The following is an 8,483-nucleotide window of genomic DNA, read 5'->3' as shown; positions in this document are numbered from 1 at the left end:
TTCAAAGTTGTGAGTTAATTGTTGCACAATTTTTTTACTTCTGTTTTTCTATCCTTGTAGGCGATGAACTCTAAAATTAAATAATAACGATTAAAAACTCGTGCTGACAACGTATTGTAAAACTGTAAAACAGGAACAATATGGAAGAACAAAATATAGAGAAAATGGAAAGAATTCTTTTATTTATCCCATAAACAGGTATATATTTTTACAAAAGTTGAAGTACTCTCTTAGAAAACAATCTTCTGATTATAAAAAAGATAACTATGCAATATATCCACATCCATTCCTTATTTACATAGACATGCCATAATATTTATAAGATAACACATGTTCAATTCTTTTCTTCAAAGTATAACTTGAGCACAAGCTTTGATACTACAAAGGGATTCTTCAAGATCATCGCATAGCTTGTGAGGGTCTGGTATGGTTTCTTCATCCGCCGATATCACAAATGTTAATTTGTTCATGTAACTGACTACATGAATCATAAGGGCCTACAATAACAATAATAATAGTCATAAATATAAATCAGATCGAGTTTTTTTATGATGTTCTTTTTGTTATTTTTTTCTTTACAATATTCAAAACATGATCATATGTAAGAAGTATATACACAACTTACATTTGGTTAGCCATAACAACTTGGAGCAATGTATGCTACTTTATGTCCAAAAAATGAGACTTCTTCTTGTGGACCAGGAACATTGGAAAACCATAATGTTGTGTTATAGAAAACTTTGTGATTTAACTTTCCTGCAACCTGTTTTTCATGTTTTGTTGTGTGAATAAAAAGCTTCCATAACTAAATTATTCAATTCTAAAATTTATATATATATATAGTGTGTGTAGACAACGAGCTTAATTATTATCATTGAAAGATGTTTTAGGTAAATAGCTATCGTGAAAATTGTAAGAGTGTATAATAAGTGGGATGGGATTAATTCTCTCTAGTTGTGATGTTATGGTAATCTTGACCCTTGAATGGAAATCAAGACCAAGATTCAAAGATAGATTATCTTTATATCTTGACCCTTAATTTTCATCCAAAAACCAAGATAGTTTTAACTTGACCCCTGAAGATAAAAGTAACTATCTCAGCTCCATGCATAATAGTTTAATAAGTACCTTGATGCCAAACAGCTTTTGGACTACTGATGCAAAGAAATAAGTAAACAAGGGCTCCAAAGAAGCCTTTTTGCACTTCATGGTGACCTTTGCATCTCTTACATAGTCTAAAGGATCTTTTCTGAATTTTATATTGAATGGAGTTAATACATAACCTATCTTGTTTCCTCATGTCCCATGTGTACTTGTATCATTGAAAACATGATATATCAAACATAGATTAGTGATCAAGAATCATCAAAATGTTACATAACATGAATATACTTAAAATAAGACATGTTACTTACATCAATCCTGGTAGTAGTGTGAAGATTGAAGAAAAAAGTTGCACGAAAGCGGATGTTATCAAGAACAGTAACAGTTTTATTATTTGTCTCACCTGTGATAAGATTTATATACAAAGTGAATCTCATAGAAAGTCGCGTGACTTAATAATAGTGTATGGTCAGAGACAAAGCCTGAACCCAAATTTACCATTTAAAATTTAAAAGAATAAGAAAGTAACGTATTAATATATTTATTGTACAAATACAATACTTACTATATCTCCCTTGTAAATACCGATAGAATCCAGCTTGTGTGATTCCAAGTACCACATCATTCATTGTCTACAAAAGAAATAGCAACGGATTTTTAAGTACCATAAATTGAAATAGATTTCTTTTGCTATTTCTTCTGCTACAAAGGAAATAACAAAAGAGAAGCATTTTGAAGTTTTTCTATTAGCTTAATTGACATTGACAATATTTATAAAGAAAGAAAAGAAAATTGAACGTACCACATTCATAGCTTTTTTTACGAACTTCACATCGTCAAGGCTTACATTTCTAGTGACAAATCTTCTAGGCCTATGTTCCACACCTTTGGAGGCTTTCATTGGAGTTTTTGTGTCTTCTAGAAACAATGCAGTTAACACAAACATTAAAAGCGCGACAAAAGAGTTCCATAGGACACCAAGTCCAGACCAGAGACTAGTAGAACATTTGGTAACTCCCTTCTTATCGTTCCTTGGAAGTGTAGGCAGGGTTTCCGGATCAGACACTTTTCGTGTGCAAGCAAGTAAAAAATTCATCAAAGACACGCCGTCACCAAGTGAGTGATGGAAACGGAAGACACACGTGCCTTCCGTGTTTGAGGTCTTTACATTGAGTATATGGAGCTCCCACAAGGGTTTTGTGTTTTCAATAGGTGATCTACTGAGGTAGGAGATGTAATCTTCAACAAACTTGTCAGAAGACTCCATGTTTGGGTCAATTTCTGCTACAATGACATGGTCATATATGTTTACATGTGTTGGAATCCATTTCATATTCTTACTTTTCTTGTTCATTACCTATATTTGACATTGGAGAGAGAACAATATGTGGCAAGCGTTAGGTTATTTCATTATATCCAATTTTAAAGTTTATTTTTCTTATTAGTTTTGTCTTTAAATATTTTCGTTTGTACGATACAGTGGTTGATGAAATTTATCTAAAAATACATGAAAAACCCAAGGCAATCATATTTTTTATGTCAAATGTTATATAAAACTAATAGAAATATTTATAGTCGAAGTTAAAGAAAAATACTCAAAAAGTCAAACAAAAATAATACAAGCTTTCTATATGACATGATATGATAGTTTGGACAACATGTAATCAAAGAATGTCTAGTTTTGGAAAGTGTAGTTCACCTGCAAGCTTGAAAAACGACGATTTTTCAAGAAAGTATGAACCAAATTTTCTTTAAAAACATGGGGACAAATTTTTGTTTGTGACCCAATGATTGCAACGATATCGACGTTTGAACCCGACTCATGAAACAACCGAGCCATAGGACTTAGTGGCTGCCCGTGGTTATCGTCTCCCTTCTAATTAAACCCCACTCTGATTTCTCCATTTTTGGATGTTCGAATACTTTTAAGAGTGTTCAAAGTTTGCATGTTTATTCAGTTTTGTTAGAATATGAGTACATAAACATACATAATCACGAGTAAACGCAATGGAAGAAATCGAAACATATATGCAATTAAATTAATTAACAAAGACTAGAATTGAGTCATGTACCTTATGCAAGCTCTAATAAAAATAATAATAACAAGATTATTATTAATGATTAGGGTTTAAAGCAAAACCCCTCTACGATCGCAAACTAGACACCCCGAACAACGTATGTTAGTACTCAATCACAAACCAAACAAACCTTTTGCTTGAACCTTCAACTTCAAAGTCGAAACCCCTCAAAGAAGAAGGAATTTCGGCTACTTCTAAACAAGGAAGAAAAAGGAGAGAATTTGCATATGTGAAAAAGTATATGAAAAACCAAGAATTAAGCCTCTATTTATAGGACTTAATTAGGGTTAACATATCTTGGAAAATAAGCAACATAAAGGCTTAAAAAAACCTTCATGTGGCCGTCCCCCTCCTTATGGACTTTAGGTCCAAGTCCATTTTTCGATTTTCACATTTTAATCCTCCTTTTTAATCAATTAAATATAACTAACCCTTTAATTATGTTTAATTAATCATTTCGTGATCAAAGTAATCAATATATTACTTTAATATATCAATTAATATTATCGAGTTACCGTATCATTTCGTGTGACCCCGTAGGCTTAAATTATTCCCGGACATGCAATTTATAATAAAATGATCACACTCCAACAGCTCCCACTTGAGCATGTTATTATAAAGGCAATAACATTGGTTGGCGTCTAGCAACACTCCAATGCTCCCAGAAATATTTAAGAATAGAGTCTTAAATTTGTCAAGTTGAAATGATTTAGTCTTTAATATCCCTTTGTTCAGATACCCTTGTTAAATATGAATATGGATCAATGTCATTTCATATTTTAACAATTATGTTTCTCATTTCTACAATTAATCAAGATTACCAAATTAGTCAAGACCTCCTCTTGAGTTCATTTTGGGTATGGCCATACAAACATCTTAATTAATTAATGAGGGCGCCAAATGGTATCATACTTCAGTTGCAAATTGAAGGAACAAATCCTGTATTGACTACAAGTGTCTGGCCATGTCGTTTCTTAACATTTCTGAAAATAGCCCTTTATTACTGTCTTGTCCAGAACAGTTAGGAACTATATCAAGAAATGCAATCCACACATGCATAACTCACTTGTATCTCAAGTCAAAGGATAAATAAAGTAACCATTTCACGAATTTCATTTAATGACACCGATCCATAAAATGATAATTCGTTCTGTGGGGTAAGTCCAATATTCACCTTTTGAATATCATGTGAGTTTGGTACGATCCACCATCTTCAAAATATTCCCTTAAATATTTTCACCAATCTCTCACAATCGTCTTACTTTAATTATATTCCCATATAATTAATCGACAATAGACATTTAGAATATTCAACTAATATTCATGGATTTAAACATGCAAATATAGGACAAAATTATTATAAAAATGAAACCACTTATACTGCGTATAAAAATTCATTTATTGAAAATAACAATTGTTTAACATCCCATTATCCAAATACCAATCATAGATTTACATGATATAACTTAGCAATATCTAAGACTCAAGCCTTCTGCATGCTTGTTGAGCTTTCCTTTTGACAATGCCTTTGTAAAAGGATCTGCCAAGTTATAATCTGTGTGAACTTTGAGTAAATTGATTTCACGTGATTCGATTTGCTCTCGAACATAGTGATATTTCCTTTGGTAATGTCTGGCACCTTTTTGAACCCAGGTTCATTGGCAATGACAATTGCTCCAGAATTGTCACAGTACAAATCCATAGGTGTATTATTTGATGGTATCACATCAAGCCTAGAAATAAACTTTCTGATCCAGACAGCTTCCATTGCTGCTTCCGAAGCAGCTATATACTCAGATTCTGTAACAGACATAGCAACGGCAGATTGCTTCTTACTCTTCCAATCTACTGCTCCTCCATTTAAAATGAAGACATACCCTGACTGAGACTTGGTATCATCTTTATCAGTCTGAAATCCAGCATCACAGTATCCAATGACTTTAAGCTCTTGATCTGGATTTCCTCCATACACCAAAAACAATTCTTTAGTAGCACGCATGTACTTTAGAATGTTTTTCACAGCAGTCCAATGATCCTCTCCGGGATTTTGCTGATATCGGCTTACAATATTTTGCGCGAACGCAATGTCAGGTCTAGTGCATTTAACCGCATACATGATAGAACCCACCGCCGAAGCATAAGGGACTCTCTTCATATGCTCCACCTCTTCAGGTGTAGAAGCACAATTCTTGTTGGATAAATTAAGTCCTTCTTGCATAGGCAAGTTCCCGCGCTTAGAATTTTCCATCTTGAATCTCTTCAAGATCTTATCTATATACGAACTTTGACTTAATCCGATCAACCGTTTACTTCTATCTCTATAGATTTTGATTCCAAGTATGAATGCTGCTTCACCCAAGTCTTTCATAGCAAAACACTTTCCAAGATAAGATTTAATGTCTTTCAATATTGGAATGTGATTTCCTATTATCAATATGTCATCGACATACAAGACAAGGAAAGTAACATTACTCCCACTAGCTCTGCGATATACACATGGCTCATCAGGATTCTGAACAAAATCAAACTTTTTGATCTCTTCATCAAACCTTTTATTCCAACTCCTTGATGCTTGCTTTAGTCCATAAATGGACCTTTGAAGCTTGCATACTTTGTTGGTATGTTTTGGATCGACAAAACCTTCAGGTTGGTCCATATAGACTTCCTCGTCTAGAAAACCATTCAAGAAAGCGGTTTTGACATCCATTTGCCATATCTCAAAGTCATAGTACGCTGCTATGGCTAAGATGATCCTAATAGCTCTAATGTCCGCAACCGGAGAAAAAGTTTCCTCATAATCAACTCCAAAGAGTTGAGTATAACCATTCGCCACAAATCGAGCTTTATAGGTGTGTATATTTCCATCCATGTCGGTCTTCTTCTTGAAGATCCACTTCCACCCAACGGTTCTACCATTTGGTGGAAGATCAACCAAGCTCCAGACTTGATTGTCTTTCATGGATTTCATTTCCACATTCGCAGCTTCAAGCCATTTTTCAGATTCCGGATCTGATAATGCAGCATTGAAATGAGGAGGTTCATTCAAATCTCCTACTACGTGTTCTTCAGACTCAATCATAAGATTTAATCTATCACGAGCACGTATTGTCCTTGAGGACCTACGAAGTGGAATCACTTCATCTTTAACTTGAAGTTCATCTTGAGATTCATCTCTTTGAACATTTTCCCCCCCAAGTTGAAGATTGCTAGTATCTTTAGAAGTTGACACATCTTCTTGATGCTCATCAAGTTCAACAATCTTCCCACTGTCTTCTTGAGATATGAGTTTCTCCTCAAAGAACTCAGCATATTGATGAACCTTGACAGTGTTTTCCGTAGGAAAGTAGAAGTAGTAACCCATTGTTTCCTTTGGGTATCCTACAAAGATGCACTTGACAAATCTAGGTGCAAGCCTGTCAGGCGTATCTCGTTTCATGAGTGCCTCACATCCCTAGACCTTTAAGTAAGACAAATGAGGAACACTTCCATACCACAATTCATGCGGTGTCTTATCAACTTTCTTAGTTGGAACCATATTGAGAATGCGAACAGCAGTCTCAAGGGCATAATCCCAAAACGAAAAAGTAAGAGTCGTATGATTCATCATTGATCGAACCATTTCCAACAAGGTTCGATTCCTCCTCTCCGAAACACCATTTCCAACAAGGAGTATATGGAGGAGTAAGCTGTTGAACTATTCCACAAGCTTTAAGATAATCTTTAAACTCTTGACTTAAGTATTCACCACCTTGATCCGAACGAAGGATCTTGATGGTTTTTCCGAGTTGATTCTCCACTTCACTCTTAAATTCCTTGAATGTTTCAAAGACTTCATGTTTATGCTTAATCAAGTAAACATAACCATAACGACTGAAATCATCCGTAAAAGTGACGAAATAGCTAGCACCTTTCCTTGACACATGTCTAAATGGGCCACATACATCCGAAATGTATTAGTCCAAGTAGATCTTTAGCCCTTTCCAGTTTATTTTGAAAAGGTTTCCTTGTCATTTTGCCAGAAACACAAGATACGCATTTTTCAAATGATTCATCATTTGTTTGCAAGACACCATCCCTTTGAAGTCTTTCAATGCGTTTCTTACCAACATGAGCAAGTCGACAATGCCAAAGATAAGTCGAGTCCGAATTGGGCTTGACTCGTTTGCTAACATTATACATTGAATTATCCTTTGAATCACAACCACGCATATCAATTTCATAAATACCATCACAAGCAATAGCATCAAAATAATGAACATTATTTCGAGAAACTGAAATACCAATATCATTAAAGACATTAACGAATCCGTTGTTTTTCAACAAAGAAACTGAAATAACACCTCTAGTAATAGAAGGTGCATAATGACAATCATTCAAAACAATTATTAAACCACTAGGTAAAACCAAATGATAATCTCCGATTTCTTCTACAGCTGCTGGTAGGCCATTTCCCACGAACAGTTGCAAAGATCCCAGTTTCAGTTTTTTTCCCCTTCTAAGCCCCTGTAATGAATTACAGATATGAGTACCACACCCAGTTTTGTAAACCCATGAATTCCGCTTAGAAAATGAATATAATTCAATGGTGAAGAATATACCTGAAGTCCCGGACGTACCGGGCTGCTTCTTCTTCAACTCAGCAAGATACTTGGGACAATTCCGCTTCCAATGACCCACTTCATTACAATGGTAACAAGGTAGGTTCTTAGCGGGATGTTCCTTCTTCGCCGGAGGAGTCTTCTTAGGTTTAGGAGCAGCAGCAATTTGCTTTCCTTTACCTTCAGCCTTGCCCTTTCCCTTCGGTTGTTTGCCTTTTTGGACCTTTCCCCCCTTGATCATGAGAACATTGGGAGTAGCAGTTTTCTTTGGCAACTTCTTTTCAAACTCATTAGCCATGGCAAGAAGTTCCATAACGGTTTTATCCATGCTATGCATAGTATAATTGTGTCCAAACTCTTCAAAATCCTTAGATAAGGACTTGAGAATCAGACCAATTTGTACTGGCTTTGCATAAGGATAATTCAACTTCTCCAACTGCTCAAAATATCCTTTCATCTTAAGGATATGACCGCTCACCGGTGTTCCTTGTTCATGTCGCAAGTCATGAAGTACATCGATAAGATCGAATAACTCCACGCCAGCTTGCTTCTCGAACATAGACTTGAGTTTAGTAAGCATATCACATGGAAATGAATGCTCAAATTGCTTTTGTAGGTCAGCATTCATGCTTCCCAACATCAGACAAGCGACCTCATTATGTCTATCATATGCAGCAGCATAATCCGCTAATGCTTCATTAGA

General features: G+C 35.1%; 1 pseudogene; it reads right to left on the bottom strand.

Moving 5' to 3' along the window:
• Positions 1–347: 347 nt before the first annotated feature.
• LOC122591621 lies at positions 348–3,052 on the bottom strand (annotated as a pseudogene).
• Between the last annotated feature and the right edge of the window lie 5,431 nt (positions 3,053–8,483).

The sequence above is a fragment of the Erigeron canadensis genome, chromosome 3, assembly GCF_010389155.1.
Source record: "Erigeron canadensis isolate Cc75 chromosome 3, C_canadensis_v1, whole genome shotgun sequence".
Taxonomy (NCBI): Eukaryota; Viridiplantae; Streptophyta; class Magnoliopsida; order Asterales; family Asteraceae; genus Erigeron; species Erigeron canadensis.
Note: the sequence above shows the minus strand (reverse complement) of the source record. Positions and strands in the feature narration are given on the sequence as shown.